We start from the raw sequence: 21,947 nt of genomic DNA on the forward strand, positions 1-21,947 counted from the left end.
AATTCTCTGAGAATACTACGACAATCCTCTACTCTTGCTCGAATTCGTTGTGCATACTGTCTCACCCTTTTATTCATTAATTTTTAGTTGATGTAATATCTGTTACAAAGACCATTTCTTTAAACATTGTGTTGAGTTCACTATCAAAGTTTATAGTTTCTAGAAAAATTACAATGTGGTGTGATTCTGAGTAGCGTGTGAGAAGATATTGTAATATTTAAAATTTTATGAGTCTTTACATATTAACTAACTACAATGAAAGAAAAGATTAATATTCTCAAAGCAATAGAGTATTTAAAATCACTAGGTGACATTTATTCTAAATCATTTGAAAAAAAAAAAAAAAGTTTCTGAAAAACAATAACTACACAAGTTTTCTCTAGTCACAAATTACAAATAAACAAGTATATTCAAGATAAATTGATAATTCAACATTACTATCCAACATGCAAACCTTGAGAAGTTGATGAGCTAAGAAACATTATAAGGTTGAACTACAAAGTTCACATATATTTCTCCTTCCTTGCCTAAATACATGTACCCTTGTATGAGACACCAATTATAATTACAGAGCTCTTGAACACATCATGGAAATCTTAGCCAAACAAATCCACATACGAGCCCACATTTTTCCCATATCTAAATGCATAAAGCTAGTACCAAACCATCTATACCATCTCAACTTCAAGGTTATGAAAATATTCAAAATTGTAAAATATCACATAAATATAAATTGTTAACACAACAATGTGCAAATGGTAATTGACAAATGTGAAAAATTGGAAAATATATGAAAGCCATAGCCCTTGGCTCAATGGCTGCCATGATTAAGAAGGTTAGAAAGCTTTGCATGCATTATGTTATTTCTATTTTTAGTGGTTTAACATGCTCGTTTAACATGCTCATTTAACCATCTTCCAATGGAGAATGGAATTTCACAACATACTCCTATGCTTCCATCCCCTTGTAATCTGTCAATAGAGGATGCCTTGAAGATGAGGCATGACCTACCAGAGGTTAGAGTGAAGAATAAAAAGCCACGCTGATGTGTACCCTGAAGAGTATCTATATTAGAATGATCTTTTCTTATCATTTGGTGGACAATAAAAAAAGCTAACAAATATGATATATGAAGGGTCCTTGATAAAAAGCCAAGGAGTTTGGTACAGGGGCACCTAATGGACACATGAAGCTACAAGGTATACTAGGAGCTATGAAGGAGAAAATGAAGGTACCGATGGAAATCAATGCCTAATGAAGACATATCAAGTCATTTGATGATGAATTATGACTATTGAAGCCACCAAATATAAGGAATTTCATAAAGTTGTCAAATTGTTATACATTGCCAAGAACGGGCAAATTGGCATAAGTGAGGAGTCAAGAGGAAATCAATGTGTTGTAAGGGATATGAAGGGTCATTTGAAGTCCTAGAGTTATAGGAAATGAATGATAGTGGTTTACAAAAGTAATAAGGCTATCAAAGCCTCTAGAGGATGTAAAAGGCACTAAAAGTGCAATATTGTGTAAAATTGCCAATATTGGCAACATAAGTCAAATAATGCTTAATGGAGTTAGTCGAGGTTATAGGTGTGTGAAGGTTGTTTTAAAAAATTTCAGAAGTCTTTAGGAATACCATACTAAGTTTCATAAGTCCTTGTCACAAAGGCTAAACAAACAAGTAACATTTATTATTAAAATATTATAAAAATTGTTTGTTTATTATCACCTAACAGTTAAGGGGTAGTTGGCTGACCCAACGGGTCTTGGAGGATAGTTTTATAAGTTGGATTAGGGGGAAAAGAGTCTAAAGTAATGTCTTTATAAGACACAACAAAGTGGTAGTGAATGAGAGGTGAATGTATCAAGAAAAGAAATAAATAAAAGAATTATGTAATTCACTGTCACAGTGATAGTTTATCTATTTTTCAAGATTCAACTTGACAATCGAATAAGGTTCTTTCCATTTAAAAATTATTGTTTTGTTTCCTTGGAATGGTGGTCATGATTTGTTAAGTCTTTCATAGCTCTGTTCAAAGATCTTTGCAATTTTCTTCTAACAAATCTATTTGAAGTTCTCTGCTGTCACAGGAAACGTGACAGCCTATCACTGTTTTGAAGAAATTTAAGGAAATATGCCTCTCCCACTTTTTGTGATTAAAATGTAACTTGTGGGAGAGGTACTTAAGCCAATAAATATGGTTTTTTTACTATGATTTAGATGTAGGTGATAGTGAACAGAGAAAGGAAAAGTGGGTGACTAATGAACAAATAGTGAGGGTGCACTTAGAAAGCCCACATGGTGAATATAGTGATCTGAGGGTTCGAGTGGATAAATGAGTGTTGGAAAAAATTGAGGGAGTGTATTGTAAGGTGTCTAAACCATTAGAAAGGTTTTGTGAAACTATTAAGGGTCTTTTCTAGAGAGCCCTAGGCTAGAAACCCTTAAAATGAGGGTTTGATGAAAGAATGCTTAGATGTGAGTGGAAGTTCAAAAAAATTTAGGAATCCTTCTATTTAATAGATTCCTTAAGACTATGTCAAGGTTTTGAATGTTGGAAGTAAGAGCAAAAAGGAGTTGCTTTGTAAATGGAGGGCTAATTAGGCCTAGTTACATGTAGGAGTAGTCATAGAAAGGTTCATAAGTCATAGGATGAAAGGAATGAGATTCATAGGGTTTGAAGAAATAAATAAAGGCTATTTGAAAAGGTGAAGAGGTTACTAGGTTGTTTGAGAAGTTTGGAAGTAAAGTGCAGATTACTTGCAAGACAGGGCTAATAGGACATGCCTATTGAAGGCAGTTTTAAGTTTGATAAAAAACTAATGTTTGGTATGAGTTGGAACTCCTTAGTTATGTTATTTTAAGGGTACTGAAGCATTATAAGGATCAGGGGAGTCTTTGAGTATAGAGATCAAGATTTGGTTATAGGAGGGGTGACTTAAGAGTGTTCCCAAGGAGAGGGAAGTTGAAACAAAGGCAAGGTGAACTGATAAGTTATTTGAAATGAATCAAGGGAGTGAACCTATTCACGAGGAGTGCTTTTTTGGTTTCCTAAAGTCAAAGACTTCTAGTTTCTTAGGGAAACTATCACCTATTAGTCATATTCAACAATAACAAATTTAGTAGGACTCAAAAGTTAAAATTGCTAGACTTGAATGAATTTGCCAAATCTACCTTGAGAATGTAAATATATAAAGGGAACGAAATGATCAAATATCAAAAATTGTAGGTAGCCACACATAAATCCCATATCACATTTGCATTCTATATTATGGGCAGTAGTAGTTGTGGATCATTTTAGACCTACCACATGCAAAGTGTCCATTTTATGTTAGTTTGAGCTTCACTTGGTTTCAAGAATACTATAATATTCTCTACTTAACAAGGCCAACCATGTGAAGGTGGAAGCTCATCTAGCCTCAACCCCCTCCCCCTAACATCAATCTAAAGTACCTATTATCATCTAATTACATACTTCATTCATTCATACATCCATTTATGAACTATAACATTCAATCAATACAATCACATAACATTCATTAATATGATATAAAATTCATTAATACATAATACTAATCAAGACTTCATTAACACATAACAATATTCATTAGCATAAAATAAAAATTAGTATTAATATGCATCATTCATACATAATTACTTAAAACAAAGTTCTTTCATTATCCAAAAAGGTTTATCAAAGAAGATTTTTAAAACATCATTTCTTTTTTTTTGTTTTTCTGAGCTCTCTTAAGAAAAGTGCTCATAGGAGCATCCATATTTGCATCATTCTCCTCCTCTTCTGGCACATGTAATTTCAAATTATGATGGATCATTCTCTTAGGAGCAGCAGGAGGCTGCTACACTAAAGGGGGCTTTGTTGCAAGAACAAGTGAATGGGATAAATTGGCATACTCTTTTTCTTTTTCTAACTATTACAAGTGTGTAATTAAGTATGAGTACAACATAACATGCATTTTTCTTACCTAAAAATGCCACATCATGTACATTAACATTTTGATCTGCCACCATGTCAACATGTTGAACACTTGGAACATGGTCCACTCCTTCAACATGATGTTCAACATGCTCTGAAATATTCAAAAAAAGGATACATGTCAAATTGCAATTGAAGATGTTAAATTGTATTCATGATTGAATAATTAATTTCTAATAGCAAATGAAAACCTCCACCACTATAACGCACATCATGGCCTTCATCACAAGTAGGTTCTGGGGTAGGATATGAAGGCTGTAGTAAAATGTTATGCACATTGTTATGTAGTCAATTTATTTAAAACTAATACCAAAAAAGAATCTTCTCAACTATTAAATTTCATTTACTTTTCATCCAACCAATTTACCTATGAGATATCATTTGGTGCATTGGATTCTTGGGCAAGGCTTATAGATTCTTTGCGTAGGCATGTAGCCACAACTTTATAGCCTTCCTTCAAGGAAATTTTTCTATCTTCATCTGTGACCTCCACATTGAATTTTGTGCCCTATATTTTTTGCTTAATATCATCAGTTTTCCATGTATGGTTTTGATTAAACAAAACTATTTGCAACATTATATTTAAAAAAAAAAATAAAATTTCATTGCTCTCCTTACAAGTCAAGACTAGAGATTCATATAGCCACCAGAGCCAAGTTTGTGTTGGCCAACCTTTTCTAGTTTCGCTTTTGTAAGCACAGATGTGTCCTACAATCTATGAACAATTTTAAATATCTTAGATTATATATTTACAAATATTAATAATTAGTGCATGATTACAATGTACTTAATACTATCATGACATACCTCTTTTTGCCTGATGCTGCTTCATTATCTCTATCTTCACATAGCCTTTTCTCCTTTGCATCTTCTATTATTTCTTTCCACTCTATCGGTGGAATCATAGGAGGACGGTTGTACTTTGGGTTATCCTTAAGAGCCCTTCTATATTGATCCCTCATAGTCTTTATATGCTTTGTTGCTCTTTTCAGAAGTAGGCCAGTGTCAAAAATATTTTTTTCCAAATTTCTCCTCAAAAGATGCAATCAACTAATTTTTTAATTCCACAGCTTGTAAATTCCACCTTTAAAAAAAAAAAAAGATTATTAGATCAATAAATTTAATATATTACAATAAATGGAATAAAAGAAAAATTATGTAGCAATGATATGAAACTACGTACCTTTTACGTATGGTGGGTCCAAATAGTCTCAATGTCATATGAAAAAGATGTTCAAAGAAAGCATTATTACCTACAAAAACATAAAGTATTTATCAGTTCAAAATGAGTAATGTAAAAGTAAACTAAATTTACACTTTAAATAATAACAATTTTAAAGCACCTGGAAGCTTTCATTCTTTTAACGAAAATATAGTTTTCTTATTAAGTAACAATGTCCCTTCATATGAACCAGTACTAATCACACAAACTACTCCAGGAAATGGACTAGCTTCAATAGTACTGCTCACTGTTGGTCTATCAACTAAAACATCATGACAATTAAAGCAGAAACCAAATGAATTGAATGATAGAGAGATGCCACTAGTCACACTTTGTTAATATGACCAATTAATTTGCGGCCTAGAAACTAATGTAAATTATATTACTAGAGAATAAGACAATATCAGAGACTATGAAAGGTGAAATCAATAATAAGAGACAACCTAACACCTATTCTTTGGAAGAAGCAATGACAGTTGCACAACACCATGATGTAGTAGCTGGTACTTCAAAACAACATGTGGCCAATGATTATGATGCACATCTTTCACATGGTTCCCTAGAGGTTTAAGTTGGACAATATCTCAAGTTCTTATCACTACTTATGTAATCTTATCACATTGGTCAAAACATGATGTCTGATATTGGCCTAGATAGTGTAGGATCTATTTCTATGAAGTGGTTGCTATTTCAAAGTAAGAAGTGAACATAGAAGTTCATACTTTTAGTTTGAATTCTCATAAGCATACACAAATAACATTCTTATTTGAATAGTTTTTCTGCTTCTTTGGTAGTAACATGATGCTTCTAAAACTAGGAATCTATAACTTTTATGTCTTGCTTTCACAGTGCCCTCTTATGAATATCAGCTACTACCCCAAATTTGAAGCCACATTGGATGTTGGGAGGAGTTTGGTGTAGTTTTCATTTATATTTTGATTTAACATAGTTTTAATTCATCTGCAATGGCTTTTCATTCTAATCATATTACATTGACTGACTGAATTGTATGGTTCTTCATTTATATATATTCAGGCAATTGTTTTGTATAATCCCTTGGGATGGAAGTGCAATGAAGTGATCAAAATTTTGGTAATTTTTTATTCCTCAGGGATTCTCTTCTTTAAATACTAAATTCTAGATCTATGGCAGATGAGATCATTATATTCACACATATGTCCTAAAAATTAAATTTGAATAAAATGTGGAAGATTTAGAAGCTTTAGCCTCTAGTGACCATAGATGGATTGGTCACCAAAAGGGCTTGTAGCTTAGTGGTAGATCATCTTAGCATCAAACTGGTGGTCCTCAGTTCGACTCTTGGCTGGTCTGGCATCAAATTTGTTGTGCATACTGTTACATCACCTAAATAATAATATGCATTCTAGCCCATCTATTCAAGATGAGTAAAAATAAGTGTGCTCTTGTGCCAACATATTATAGGGAGAAATAGTCAAGTGTCATGAGCCCAAAAATGTTAGAAGTGCAGATGAGAAGTCATGAGGAAAAGGTATACAAGACAAAACTAAAAGTCTACCTCCCTACATATCTCCATGGTTCCCTATGTGTGGGTATATATATGTATGTATGTATGTATGCGTGGTGTGGGTATGCAGGCTTCTCTAGACATCATTTATGCACTGATATGATACTTTTTTGTTCATAAACTTGTAGAAATACATTACAAAATATAGAAAAACAAGGTTTTTCTAGTTCTAGTGGGCATAGAAAAGGATGTTTGCATGGTCCTTGTTGCTGACAATGCACTAGGAAATACTAGACTGCCAACCGAAGGAGGAGTCTGCACTTCATCATGAGCTAAAGAATAGAATATTGTTAGCAAAGGCATTTGCAATGGATAAAGATCAAATGGGATACTAACGAGAAATGTCCACAAAAAAAAGGGGTAAGTGTTATAATGTTGATCAAAGCAAACAAAGTGTTACTTAGACGAAGGTTATGCGCAACAACCCTCACCATGTTCACCATGTGATGTCGCAACTAGCACAAATTTCTATACAAGAACACATAAAATTAGAGATCATGATCCATAAGATATGATAAAATATTAATATCTATTGAACTTCTATTACTGCTTTAGTCAAATTACTGCTTACCTTTAAAGATTGGATTCTATAGTCCAATTCTATTCTTAGTGCCTGTTTCTTCTCACTTCTGTCACCCTTGATGATAATGTTAACAAGTTCATCAATGTATCTTTGCTTAATTTGATAGTTGATGAACACAGGGTCAGTACTAATTGTGATGTCATGTAGATATGACACCCGTATTTCAGATTGCATTTGATCAACGATCATTCTAGCTTTTTCCTATCATTTGTGACATCAAATATTAGTATAATTTGATCAAATAACTCCAAAGCCATAAAGAAAAGAACATAATAATATGACTTTTTTTTCTATATTAACATTAAAATTTACAATAATTAATGTTTACCTCTATTGAAGGTGTCTGAGATGGTGCATCCATATCACCCTGTGAAAAAAATTAGTAAGTCTGAGAAATCAGCAGTGAAATTAAAGTAATAGACTTACCAAAAATAATAATAATAAAGTAGATTGTATATGGAAATCATTTGTCTTAAGTTAAAAATTTAGTGTAACTAATTTTTATAGCTAAAAAAATATTTGACATGTTCTACTTAATGTTTATATGTGCACATATGGTTTGGAAAGAAAAATTTGGTCATACAAGACCCCATCATAGTTGACATTGATCCTACCTGAACATTTCATTGATCATCATGATCTTCATCCATGTCATCATGATGATGATGATGATCATCATCATGATCATGGTCATCATCATCACCATCACCATCATCATACTTGTCACTTTGATTGTTGTCATCACCACCACCATCTTCATCACCATCATTATCATCTTCATCACTATCATCATCATGACCATCATCGCCATGATCATCACCATCTTCATCACCATGATCATGATCATCATCAACATTATCATCATCATTATCACCATTATTGTTAGCATGACCAAAATCATCACCATCTTCTTCTTCTTCATCACTGGGTAACTGTCGTTCTTGATAATCATTTACTTCCTCTTGTGCTTCTTCAATATCTTCTTCTTTGATCACATTATACTTTATTGGCCTTTCTCTTGGGTCATGTCTAACAAAAAATGACCAACCTAGTTTGTGTGGAACACCAAAGTAAAACACTTGCTCACATTGGCTTGGAAGAACATAGGGCTCATCTTCGACTAGCTCAAATGACCTTGTATTAATCATAGTAAATCCATTATCATGTTCAATAACAATCCTATCAGGATAATTTTGATTCAGTTGTAACCTGAACCATTTGATAAAAAATAGAACTATTTTGAATGAATTAAAGTTGCACTAAGTATATCATCCAAAATGTCATAGTATCAATTTTCAGATATTTGAGGATGTATGTTAGTTCTAGATGAAATATAAGACAACACTTATCCTGAAATCACACGTTTTCTTCATTTCATCTAACTTTTTTGTGTAAAATTATAGCCATGGTAGTACATAGCTTTGTGATGCTTGACCTGCAATTATTCAAACATGTCAAGAATCTTCTCATTGATCTATGAGTTGATATTAAACTTATGTCTCATGATTAGTAATCTTATGCGTACCTTTGTATCTCTTAAGCCATATATTAGATCAAGTACCATTGGCATAATATTGGGATCTCCATTATGATGAGCTTCTTTAATCAATGATGCAACACCATCTCATGTTAATGAGTGGCCATTTTCTTGAGACTGTTCAATCCATACTATCATCCAATCAAGATTGTTTGCAATATACAAGTGTAGTGCATCCCACTCATGACCAACTTTAAAGAAGACAATTACACCAGCTAGAAACAACATATATATATTGATGATGGATAAGAATTATTAAATTAAAAAATAATAATTTATAATTACCTCTCACCCTCCTCAATCTACCTTTCCCCATCAGGTACTCCCCTTTGAATTTGTCATTATAGTTGGGATCTCAAATGCGATCTACATGGATATCTGTTGCAAACTTCTGAATATGTTCACTAATGTACACCATGGTCTGGTATATTATATATCCCTCTATCATAGAACCCTTAGTATGTGCTCTTTGTTGAACCAAGTCCTTTATAAATTTCAAGTGCCTCTGAACCATCCACATTGATCTAGCTTGTACAGGTCCACACAATTCAATCTCCTCAACTTGATGTATGAGATAGTGTTCTTAAGCATTGAAAAATGTTGGAGGTAAACACTTTTGCATTTCACACATAAGATATGGAATTTTTCTCTTCCAATATTTAATATCTTTTTTATCAGTTTCTTTAGATGATAACCACCTAAAAGAGATTCAACTTGCAAAAACACATAAATGAGATTTCAAATAAAATTATACAATAGATTTCAGATAAAAAGCTACAAATCTAAGAAAAAATACTTCTAATCTCATGTATTTTTCAAGATCATATATAACTTGTTTAATACTATTTTCAAACTATTGTGGAAGGGATAGAGGTAGGATGAACTATTATCATTAAAAAATGATCATTTCAATATATTATTAAATAATGTAATTGGTACTACATTCAATCTTACAAATATACTGTAAATAGAGAACATGACTTGCCTTGATGAAGGTATGCCAATCATGTGTTTTCAACCTTGGCCCAAAATCACCTTTCTTTGATAGAAGAGTGCTTATATTTGTAGCAAATCCTATTAGAAATTTTTCTTTTTTTATGACTTCTTTTAATACATCACTTTGTTGCTCCATTAATAACCAAGGAAGGGCACTTGTATTTATGTAGTCTCCATTGCTATTTGATTCAATGAAAGCTTTTAGTGCATGATTGGATTCATGAATGTCAGTACAAATTTTGGCAATTTTTCTTTATCATGCCTTCCATCCAAAATTTTCCATAGTGTCTCTATTAGATTCTTTCCAATATGCATAACATCAAACAAATGCATGATTGGGAGATCCTTGTAGTATGGTAACCTACTAAATTGAGTAGGATAAATTTTCATTCCTCTAGGAAGTTGGTCATTGATGCCTTGACAACCTTCATGAGCATCAATTACAACATTAGTAAATATAAGACAATATCAAAATACAAATTTTAAACTTTGGATGACAAATTGGACATTACCTCGATGATTTAGTCGATCGTATTCCAACTTCCATAAATGAGGTGTCATTCTTTGTGGCCTTGATGATGTCTCTTCTTTCCCATTGAAAAGATGTTTTTCTACAATTCGATACCTATGATTATTATGGAGAAAGAGTCTAAACTCATCAAACACCTGCTTTCCTAAAATTCTTCAATGATAAGATTTCATCTTCGGACCACAAAATGGACATGCAAATTTTCCCTTTGTCTAAAGACCTAAAAGATCATGCATAATTAGATCATATAAAATTATCATGTGCAACTTAAGCATTTGATAGTAATGTGTAAGTACTATAACAGACCAAAAATATGTGATCTTAACAATATAACATATCACAAAAATGAGTTAGCCCAGGGGCATCATGTATTGTCCATATGAGCATTGCATAGAATTGAAATTGTCAATGTCCTATCAGTCTAGAGATGTCATACATAGTGATGCCATTCGATAACTTCACCAACTCATCAATTAGGGGCTCAATATATATGTTCATATCTTTAACTTGGTATTTACCTAGCAATTGAATGAACATAAATATTATGTAATTATTATGACCATTTTCATGCACTATTTATAAATTAATTTAGATAACTATAAAATGAAAAAATACTTGGCACAATCATTGACAACTTTATGTGCTCCCTCTTTATGGATATTCAAGGAGGAATGTTATTGTTGATAACAAAAATAGGCCACACTGAGTAAACAGATCTCATATCTCCATATGGATTGACGCCATCCGCCACCAATCAAAGCTTCAAATTATGAGGTTCTTCTTTAAAGTGTGACCATTTTTCTTCTATCTCTTTAAATGCAGAACCATTGGAAGGCATTCACATAATGTCATCCTGACTTCTATTGCATGCATGGTAATCCATAAATTGTGCCCAGCTAGCGCACCTGAATAATTGTTGAAGACGTGAAATAATGGGAATGTACCAAAGAACATTGTGAGGAACTTTTTTTGTTATTTGATCTTACTGATATCTACTAACATGATAATCAAGACATTCTGTTGCAAGTTCATGTTGTTTATGATGTAGAATGTGATCATTGGGACATGCATGTATTGTCTGATACTTCATTCCAACCTGCTCCATAATGTTAGATAATTCTTGGTACGAACAAGGCAACATGTTTGATGGTGGTAACAAAAACTCGCTAATCAACCTACAACAACAAATATGCATTGTTAATATAATGATTAGTAATCATATGCTAACATTGAAGATGAAAAAAATGACATACCTTAGCATATGTGACATTGCTACATTGTATATACCAGTCATAACCTTTAAGTTCACCAACAACACTATAGCCAAGAGTAGAGTTGTTTGGGAGCCTTCATATAAGGGCTCATGTGCCTTCTCAAGTAAAGGTATATCAAGACCATCTTCATCATCATTATCAGATTCACTAGTACCATCATTGTGAGCCTCTTCATCACGTGCCCCAATACCATCTTCTTATATCATGTCCTTTGACACATTATCATCTTCTTCCATGGGAGTGTTATCCTCAGCTTGGATATTCACACCTCCATGTTCCTCCAGTAGAAAATCCACATTCAGCAATGGACAAAAATTGTGGCCCCCTTCAACATGACCATGTTGCCTACAATGACTCTGGGCTGTTGTGATTAAAATTCTTTGATTCTTTAAGCCCTTACACTTTTTGCAAGGACGATAACATTTATCAAGTTTCCTTCAGAACTAATCCTACAATGCAGCCATTGACTCATTATTTTATTCTAAGTTCATATTGTCAGGCGTGGTCTTTCTTCACAGGAAAATATACCTAAAAATAAATTGGACATGTTGTAGTTAATGTTTATATCTGCACATATGAAAATTGTTGATTAATGTTTTCAAATGTAACTAAAATAATCCTATTATTTATAGAAGGCTTAGATGTTTGCAAAATGTGGATTTGTAGACAATGTATCTTAGTTATTTGCAAAATGCCTCAAAGAGATGTCACAAGGTGAAAGTTACTTAGGTGCTAACAATAGCATGCCATGACTAATCTTGATAGCGATGACTAATGTGATTAATGCATCAACTAATGAAGATGACTAAAAGATTGAAACATATTAACACAATCTTCAGTCAAGAACATGTGAGCTCAAAAGATGGGTAAATTTCAAAAACTCGTGAGCCTAAGATCATTGCAATTTCAGCAATGAAATAATTGTAATTGATTTTTTTGAAAAATAGGCCTGAGTGGGTTGGCCTAAGGGTCAAAAGAAGAATTCAGATTTCACTTAATTACAAATCAATTAGCTTATGCAAGTTTGGCCTCATGGTGGTTGTAAAATTTTAAAAAACTTAATCCTTAGACCATTTGGTCCTAACATCAAGGGAGATGAATTTAGGACTCAAACATCTGTAAAGGTTGGATGTTGAAATTCTTTGGAACATCCAAAACAATTCCATAAGCATATAAGAAGAGCAGATTGGTGAGTTTCACCTTGGACGATGATTTTGGAAAATAAATTAGAGATCAAGATATCTAAACTCAAATGGATTTAGTGTTAAACTTAGAGTTTATAAAGGAATATTATATTTGGAGGGTTCAAATGCTTGTAGATCTGAGTTTAGAAATGCAACATTTTGTTACAAGCATCAAGGTAAGTGTTGATAAATATTTTGTAGGAATCCATAAATGAGAAAGGAGCTGTTAGATATCTTCTTTAAGGAAAAAATAGACTGGATGAATTTTGTGATTAAGTGTTCTAATTAAAATTCTCATTTTGTCTAGAAACCACAGAATGCAAATTGTATTTAAAGAATAGATATTATACTCATAGAAATCATCTAAGTAGGATGTCTTCATTGGATTTTGCTTCTTAGCATTTTGATTTTAGATGAAATATAAAACCCAAATGTTTGACAAGTGGTGTTGTCTTGCAGTTTAAAGATGTCGAGAGCTAAAGGTGGAATGATTTCAAGGTAGGAAAGAAAACTCCAATAATTCCTCTTTAGAATTACAGCCAAAGTCCTAAGCATTCCAATCCAAATGATTTTGTATCAATAAGATTTAACATAAAATAATCCTAAGAACATTAAGTAAGTTAAGTTGAAACATAATAAGAAAATGAATACATGTTCCTACAATCAAATAATGATTATCCAAGATTCACTAGTTCTGGGTCAATCAAGACTAAAATATAGATGAGCATAAACTTTGAACATGAACTATTTTGAATTTTTTCTTAAGGTTGATCCTTCCAATGTTTTATACTATGTCTAGTGAAAGGGGATGTTCTAGGAATAGGGATAGGACATACTCCTTGCCCTTGGGGGATGTCTCCTAGGAATCCTCCTCATTGGGAAATCCTAAGGGGATGCAAGCCCATCCCCAACATCCCCGTGCTATCTTAGAGATGTCCTAAATTCCCTTGTAGTAGCCATCTTTCAACATGGAAAAAAGGAAAAGTTTAAAATTTTATCAAAAAAACCCATGTTCCCGTACCCTCTTAAAGCTAAGCAGCAAAGGTTCTTGGTATTTCAAGGTTTGAGCTAGGAATCCCCATCAAAGTATTACTAAACATGAAAGCCTTTAAGGGTAAGCTCATGTTAGTGACCTCAAACCTAAGGTCCCAAGAACAAATAACTCCAGGCATTGACACTCAAATGTTCCAGTTAATGATATACAAATCCTCAGTAAAGCTCATGAGAATAAAAGCTTGAAGTTTCGAAAGTTCAAATTTTTCAATTCTCGTAGAAATTTAATTGTTTGATTGTCTATGACTATGGATTATTTTATCAAAAGACCTATGTTTTTTTCCATGAAGAATTAGATTAAAAAAAAGGCCAGAACTCAAAGGAAAACATTGTAAAATACATCAAATTCCCAGCATTTCAGTCCAAATGCACCAGATCCTTATGTTGAATCTCAACTTGTATATAAATGCCAAAAATAAATTCTAAAAGAATTCACAAAACTTAAAATATAGCCAAGAATACTCCCAAAAATGTCAAGTAGACATTATCCATAATCAAAACAAATTCATCAAATCATATGGAGTCTTCATAGGTATTATTTTCCCTCTACATGGATTGATATAATCCCTACAACAATAAAATCATGAGATTTTTAAAAATCAACAATTTACTTGTATTATCACTAAAAAAATTATCCTCTTGTCACTCTCAATATTCAAAGTTCAAACATCAATAGCATTGTTCTGCTTCCTAATGTATCCCATTATGCATTTCAATTTGCTGACATGCATAGAAGTATTCATTGAATACCATCTTGCAAAAAATTCTAACTAGTTTGATCAAAATTTACAAGGTAAAATAAAACATAATATTTAAAATTTAAAATCAAAGAATTGCTTGTTAGTCTATTAACTTTTAAGATGAAATGCCACAAAATTCAAGAACATGTTCTCAAGATGTAATTAACAAATAAAGATCCTCTAGCCATTACTTTCAATTAATATCTATTATAGTAAAATGATCAACCACAATCCAATTTCACAATAACCTCAACTCACCATACAGTGAATCACAACAACATTCTGAGAATAAGAAGAAAGTCAAGCATGTACACTCTCACAGAATAATTTGATAAGTGAAAGGGGTGGAACATGGTTGTCATCAAAGCGGATTACTTCAAATTGACCATGAAAGTACCTTGGATCATAAGTTTCTTTTGCACAAATATTATAAACCTACAAATAATACTATAGTCAAAAATCTTAAACAAAATCTGAAAAATCAACTAGCCTACCTCATATTCTATCAAGTAATCATTCAAAAACATAACAAATTTCCACAAGACTCTGCTATTGGAGTGAAACTAAATAGTTCCAATATAAGGAATCCCTAATCATCCTTTAAAAACTTTTGTTTACCTAGAAATTTTATCCTTTTCATTTTCACATAAGGTATTTTTTATATTTACAAGAACTGTTCCACTCATATCGAATTTACATAAAAAAAAAAAAGTATGTATAATTGATTTGTTTTTGCAATAAAGAAAAATGTTCGTTGCATACTTCTCTATAATTTCCCTTGGAATTCTATCTCTTTATTTCATATTAATTTGAAAACCTTTAATCACTTGTTGGGGACTTTTTTCCACTTTAATTTCCATCTATTACGCACCATAGAGGAGGATAATCAACAATCAGGTCACATTGTGTTGTGGGCATCCTACTGTGAAATTCCATGTATATTAACATTCCTTTACAAGAAATCAAGTAAGATTCATTAGTACCCCTGATCAAAAGAGTCAAAAATTATGAATATAACATCAAGGTCCACACAAAAGTCAATATCTAAGCTCCAGGTTTTAGAATTTTACACATTCTCAATTAATCCTATTGTTCATATTTAGTTTCAACTTCTTAGGTTTAAAATTAGGCGCTTAAATTCATCACAATTCCTTGAACTATGTGGATGCTGCAAATATTCCTCTTGAATGAAAGTATCTCCATATTTAAATTCAAAGTTAGAAAGAATTTTCTCAATCATAGTTTAAAAAATAAGAAATAATAAAGCGCTTGAAAGGATAAAGCAATAATCACCTATTATTGATCCCATTCTAGCTTAGCTAATTTACTGTCCACATCAGTGTCTTTTTAGATTATTTGCAAAGGTGCATCAAGTTGAGGGGGTTCCTGAGTCATAACACATCAAATGCATTACATCTTAGTCACAACTTATTACAAAATTTAAATTGCACTAAGGACATCTGGTTTAAGAAAAAGTTCATATTGTAGGCATCTAGATGGTGCTCAATTCAAATGTTCTTCAATAATCCAAAACTAATAAAAAAATTTGCCACATATTTTATCCTAAATTTCACCATCTCCATAAAATTATAAATAAAATTATAAATTTCAATCATTGTTTATGATCTCATTGGTCATAAGGCTCATAATCAGTTTATGGCAAATGATTACAATCAAATGCACCTTAAGTAGCATTCAATTCTTTTACCCTTTCCAATTCATCAAATTGAGAAACCTAATAAGATAGGAGCATGTTCAATAATTGGAATTATTTTGTGAAGGAAACCTTAATGAATCAGTTGTTTAACATCTAAAATTAAGAATGGTGGTACACTATATCAAAACATTCTAGAACAAATAATGATAAACAATTTCTATAGTTACTATCATTTTACTGATCTATTATACTTATGCATACATGTCAACTATACACCTTGATATCATTCCATGATTATATAGTTTGGTTAGTCCTAGACCTAATAATATGTACATAGTTAGAACCTACACATAGATATTTCTTTTCAAACATTAATAGATAGTACAATATGTTTAAATTTGGTGGAAGAACTACATCATTTGGCAATTTTTTGATGGATATAAATAAGAACAAATCTTAGGAAATAATATTTTTGACAAGCATATAATTTCTCTATAAAACTTCAATAGGTAGGTATCTCGTTAATCATAGACCACCGTTGTTTTGTGAAGAGTGGACTTAGCTATAAGATATAGAATAGTCTTGAAATTGTAGACTCTAAGCCTTAATTGTGTAAAAACTTTGTTTGTTCAATCTTGTTTGAATCTGAATAGCCTTTATTTTTTTGCTTTTTAGTTGTTTCATGGTTCAAAGTCATCTCAATTTGGTTGTCAACATATTAATGATAATAAAGCAATTTCTACATGACCTATTAACTCCCTATGAATGATTGCTACTACTTCAATGGGCCCTAAGTTCCTTTCTACAATACAATCAGTGTTTAGTTTATTCTAATCTATTAGACAAGAAGTCCATGACATTGAACCTAAACTGTGAATATTGGGAACTTATAGTGGAAACGGAGATTCCAACTGCATGCTTTCAAAATAATCTTAGGACTTCTAGATGCCAAAGAGTTTTCACATATTCTTCCATTTACTCCCTATAAAGAGTCTAGAGTAAAAATTCTATTAAGATTTTTTTAATATATAGAAAATAATTGTATTAACTTAAAAGATCTCTGAAAGATCAAGTGGAGAAAACCCTTAGAGATGAGAGAGAGCTAATTACAAGCCTTGGAGGAAAAATTTATGTCAAATAGTCAAACTACTAGACACTATGTTGTAGAATATCCCCCCCAAAAATGAAAAAGTTAGTACTACACATAATTTGTAAAGAAGAGATTATATCATAGTCATATTTGTTTATTAAGCATAAAGACACAACGTCTTGGAAAGTCAAAAGATATTGTGAATTGCTACAATGTCTTTCCCTATAGCTAAACTAGCAGGGGTCTCTTGATTCCATATAAATTTAGGTCGGATTATCCACGATTTCCATGAAGCATGTGCCATTGGATGATGACACTAAGATACTCATTGAAGGATGCTGATTTGAAGCTATTTTCTCTTCTGTTGCTCGATGCCTTTATTTTCTCTATTGGATCTATTAGCACTAAGAATGCATTTTACAACATCAGCTCTATTTTGAGCAATCTCATAATCATGACTCAAAATGGATAAATATTCTTGTTTATGAAAGATGCTAATTATGCCCTCTAATTGTTTTTAATTCTTGTAAGTTTTGAATTAACAACTTTTGATTGTCCTAATTGAGGGGCCGGTACTTGTATTAGGCCTCCATGACACTAATTAAGCCATTGCTATTAGAAAGAACCATGTCAATAGTTTCCTTAGATAGGGAAGATGCATTAGCAAGCTGGATATCAAGGATTTTGGTTGATGTCCTTGATATAAGTAGGAAAAGCACACTCAGTGTGTGAGGAAAGTTCACAGGGATCACATTTGAGCCTATCTTCATGAAATATGAAGGAAAAGTGTGTGGAAAGGGTCCATCCAAGGAGGGCTGATAATTCTATAAGCGATAAAATGGGAGACAAGACTAACAAGACTAGGGCATACAATGTTGTTTCACTTATTAAATCAGTAGGGCTCGAAACCCTCAAAGGCCACACAATCAAGGAACTTAGCCTATTGGTTAAAGTAGTAAAAGTAAAGTTGGCATAAGAAGTAATCTTATTCTTACCATTATTAACACTGATAGTCTTGTTAAAATCCTCCTGATAAGGATCAACAATATAGAAGAGAGTCTTGGTGTATCTGATTTCATTCTTCAAAATAATAGTCACCTTGATACGGAAGACATAAAATCTAGAGGCATAGAAATCATTATGATAGGGACTGAAAATCTGTAACACTCAATAGTCACCTTTCCATCATTGGCGGGCATCTGAGAGTTTGTTTCAGAGAAAGCAATTGCGGGACAACAACTTAATTTTTCTTCCTATTTTTGATATTAAATTTTACGTGCTAGTGCTAGAATACAAACACTTGCTATCAAAAGATTGTATGTCTAAATTTATCAATCTCTCTAGCAGTCTAGAACTCCTGCCCTCCATATAGGGGATTAAATTAAAATTCCAACTAGCCATATGAGAATCTATAGTTCCTTCTAAATTCCCCACATTTATGATACAAGAACAAGGTAATATTCACTCCCAACATTTTTATTAAAGGGCATAGATCATTAGATCCCTTATTATATTGCCTATCTTAAATTAAATTTCTTAGCTAATAATAAGTGGCATTTAGATACACTTGTGTGCTGAAATAAAAATTAATACAGAGCTCATCATTGTGGTCAGATGCAATCCATCTTTCACTGAGATCGATGATATCAAAGTGGATGGGAAGTTGGATTCTGCAAGCAAAGTGATTGTGGCAATAGGAGAAAGAATTCTCAAAATCTTATGGATTGATGAGGTGCTTGAATTAGAAAATCTGTGCATTAAACATACATAGGGTGAGTTTAAATTGCTTTTAAAATAGACAAGTTTTATGGAAAACACCACATTATCATGCCATTTGAAGGGGGGTAAACATTTATGCCTGGAGCTAGATATCCAAGGCTTCACATCCTTTTTGAAAGGTCTTGAGCTTGAATTTGAATCAAGTGAGGACGTTGCAAGTGAGTCTAAAAAAAATGCAAGAACTAAGTTTAGATCTACATAAGAGTTGATAGCTCATTCATGTGGTCACTTTCAGTCTGTCCTTTGGTTCAAATAGTGTGGTCATCGTGTATCATTTTTTTTACCTAATGTTGTGGAAGGTGAACCAATTTACCTAGCAATTACGAGCCATATTGAAACATCTTTGATGGTGGTTTCAAAGCCCTAGAAGCAAAACAAATGCATTCCTAATAGATGATCTTGGTGGCCATAAACTATAGGGTGGTTGATTCTTACCTCCTTTCTCCTCTCCTATTGATCCAATGCCAAACTCCTGCCCACTGCAGTCGTGCATGCAAAAACAAAATGAATATTGCCTTGCCCTTTTCTATAATCACATCATATGTTTGGAAGGTCAAAATTTTGACTATCAATTTAACCATGGTCAAAATTTTGATGATATCGGGCCCATTTTAAAAAAAAATGAATTCAACAACCCAAATAGGCCTTTGGTGAAAAATTTTGGTAAAAAATGGGGGCCTAATGTACTACTATTAGGGGTGATACCCCTAGCTAAGGTTACTTGAACCAAAAAGAAAGTATGCCATGCATCAAATAAGTAGAATGTTGAAAATTATACACAATGATGTAGAGGATGTTTACCTTGGGATCCATGCCTAAAGTAGTAGAAGTGCTGAAAACTTCAAATCAGTCACAAGCAAGGTGACAGAGAGAGACATTAAATGAACTTGTAAGAGCTGTATCTGTATATTAAGATGTTAATATGTCTTTGGAACTATTGTCAAAGGGGGAGAAGTGAAAAATTAATCAAAAACTATTAAAAATAAAGGATCAAAGAAGTAGAGGGAGATTTTAGAGGTTGATCGAAATAGTAGAAGATGAATAATACAAAGGAAGAAAGATAAAAATAAAGGATACAACAACAAAGAGGGAGAAGTGAAATGAAGCAATGAGAATAGTAGAAGGAGATTTTTGTAAAAGTGTTACAATTTACTTTTTGGAATTTTGACTTACTATTCTAACCTTATAAGTTTTTGGTGGAATAGTTTAGTCTAATGGTTGATCAGTTTGGTTTGCCATCAATGCCAAAGAGGAAGATTATTGAAAATATGATTGAAAAGCTCATTGTTGTTGAAGATCAAAGAGGGTGATTTTTGTAAAAGGATGTTGTCAATCATTGTTTTTCCATTGATGTCAAACTTTCTATTTGTAGGGATGATATTTTCTTATAAGATCTAAGCACTATCACTTAGTTGATTGATGAAGATGATTAGATCAACAAGATGTAACAAGAGCACCTAAGGGAAAGGTTGAGTTATGATTTTGTAATGAAGTGAAAGGATCAGTTAAGACAATAGCTAAGTAATGTATTAATGACATACTCATAGATACAAATGTTGGTCACACTTAGAAACATTAGAGGAAGAAGCTGTAACAAGGATGACTGTAAAGCTTAGACTAAAATCTTTAGTGGGTACCGAGCAAGTTAGTTAAAGCCAACCAAATTCTTAGTAGAAGCAAAGTAATAGAGATTTCTAGTGTGTGCTGAGTGATCTTCAAGTGCCAAGCATCAGTAAAAACATAGTTGATGCTGAGTAACACAGTATGTGCCTAGCACTAGTATTTCAATAGTGTCGAGTTGCTACATTATTTCAAATAATGAAGATTTTCCAAATCAAAGCCAACTTAGTGGTTACATTGAATTTTGGGAATGAATTGGAGGATAAGGATGATGAGTTGTTGGCACAGAAACCTATGTAAACCATTTTTGGGAGAATTCTAAAGGATTAGTTAAGAAGTTTCTAGAGGAAACAAAATATGGGTTAGATACAATGTATCCTACCTAATCCATGCGAATTGAAATTAAAAAAATGGAAGAATTGAGTAGGAAAAGGAACTCCAATACTTATATTTAAGAAGTCACAGACCAAGAATCAAGGAGTTGCTGATATTGTTGCTGTTGAAGTGCTAAATTTGTGAAGTGGTTGAAAGGGTGTCAAGAGGGAGACATCTAGGAGAAGGAAGAACATAAAGGCTCTGCTTCTACAAGTGGTTGTGATGATATGATTGCACTAGTACATTGAGTATGGAGAATCAAGGAGACAAAGCTTGAAAGATAAGGCAAGTAGTTAAGAGTTGTAGAGATAGAAGACCAGGCAAGGGTATGAGCTGAGAAGTGATCTGAGATCTACAAGATAATATGTATGTTGTAATCAAGTCAAGTTTTTCTAATACTATCTAGCAATTATATTAGATTTGAAAATCCCATGGACTTAGGTTTGCCTAACAACCATTTATAAATCCTTTAATAGGGTGGAATTCCAAGTGAATGTTTGAAATTCCTCTAACCAGGCCCACTTTTAACAGGGTGGTGAAATCTGCTAACAAGGTCACATTTAATAGTGTGTTGTAAGCCTTTGATAGGACATGCCTTTCACAGGGCATCACTTGAAATGTCCCTTTTCTGATTTTTCATGATATTTCAAGCCTCAAATCAGATCTTTAAAATCAAACAACTAATATCCCAAAGATCCACCAAATTCCTCAAGAAACCCCAAATCGGGTGTGCTGAAAATAGTGCTAAAAGCTTCACAACTTCACAA

Source organism: Cupressus sempervirens, chromosome 11, assembly GCF_028749045.1.
Source record: "Cupressus sempervirens isolate cs-2001-9-10 chromosome 11, ASM2874904v1, whole genome shotgun sequence".
Classification (NCBI taxonomy): domain Eukaryota; kingdom Viridiplantae; phylum Streptophyta; class Pinopsida; order Cupressales; family Cupressaceae; genus Cupressus; species Cupressus sempervirens.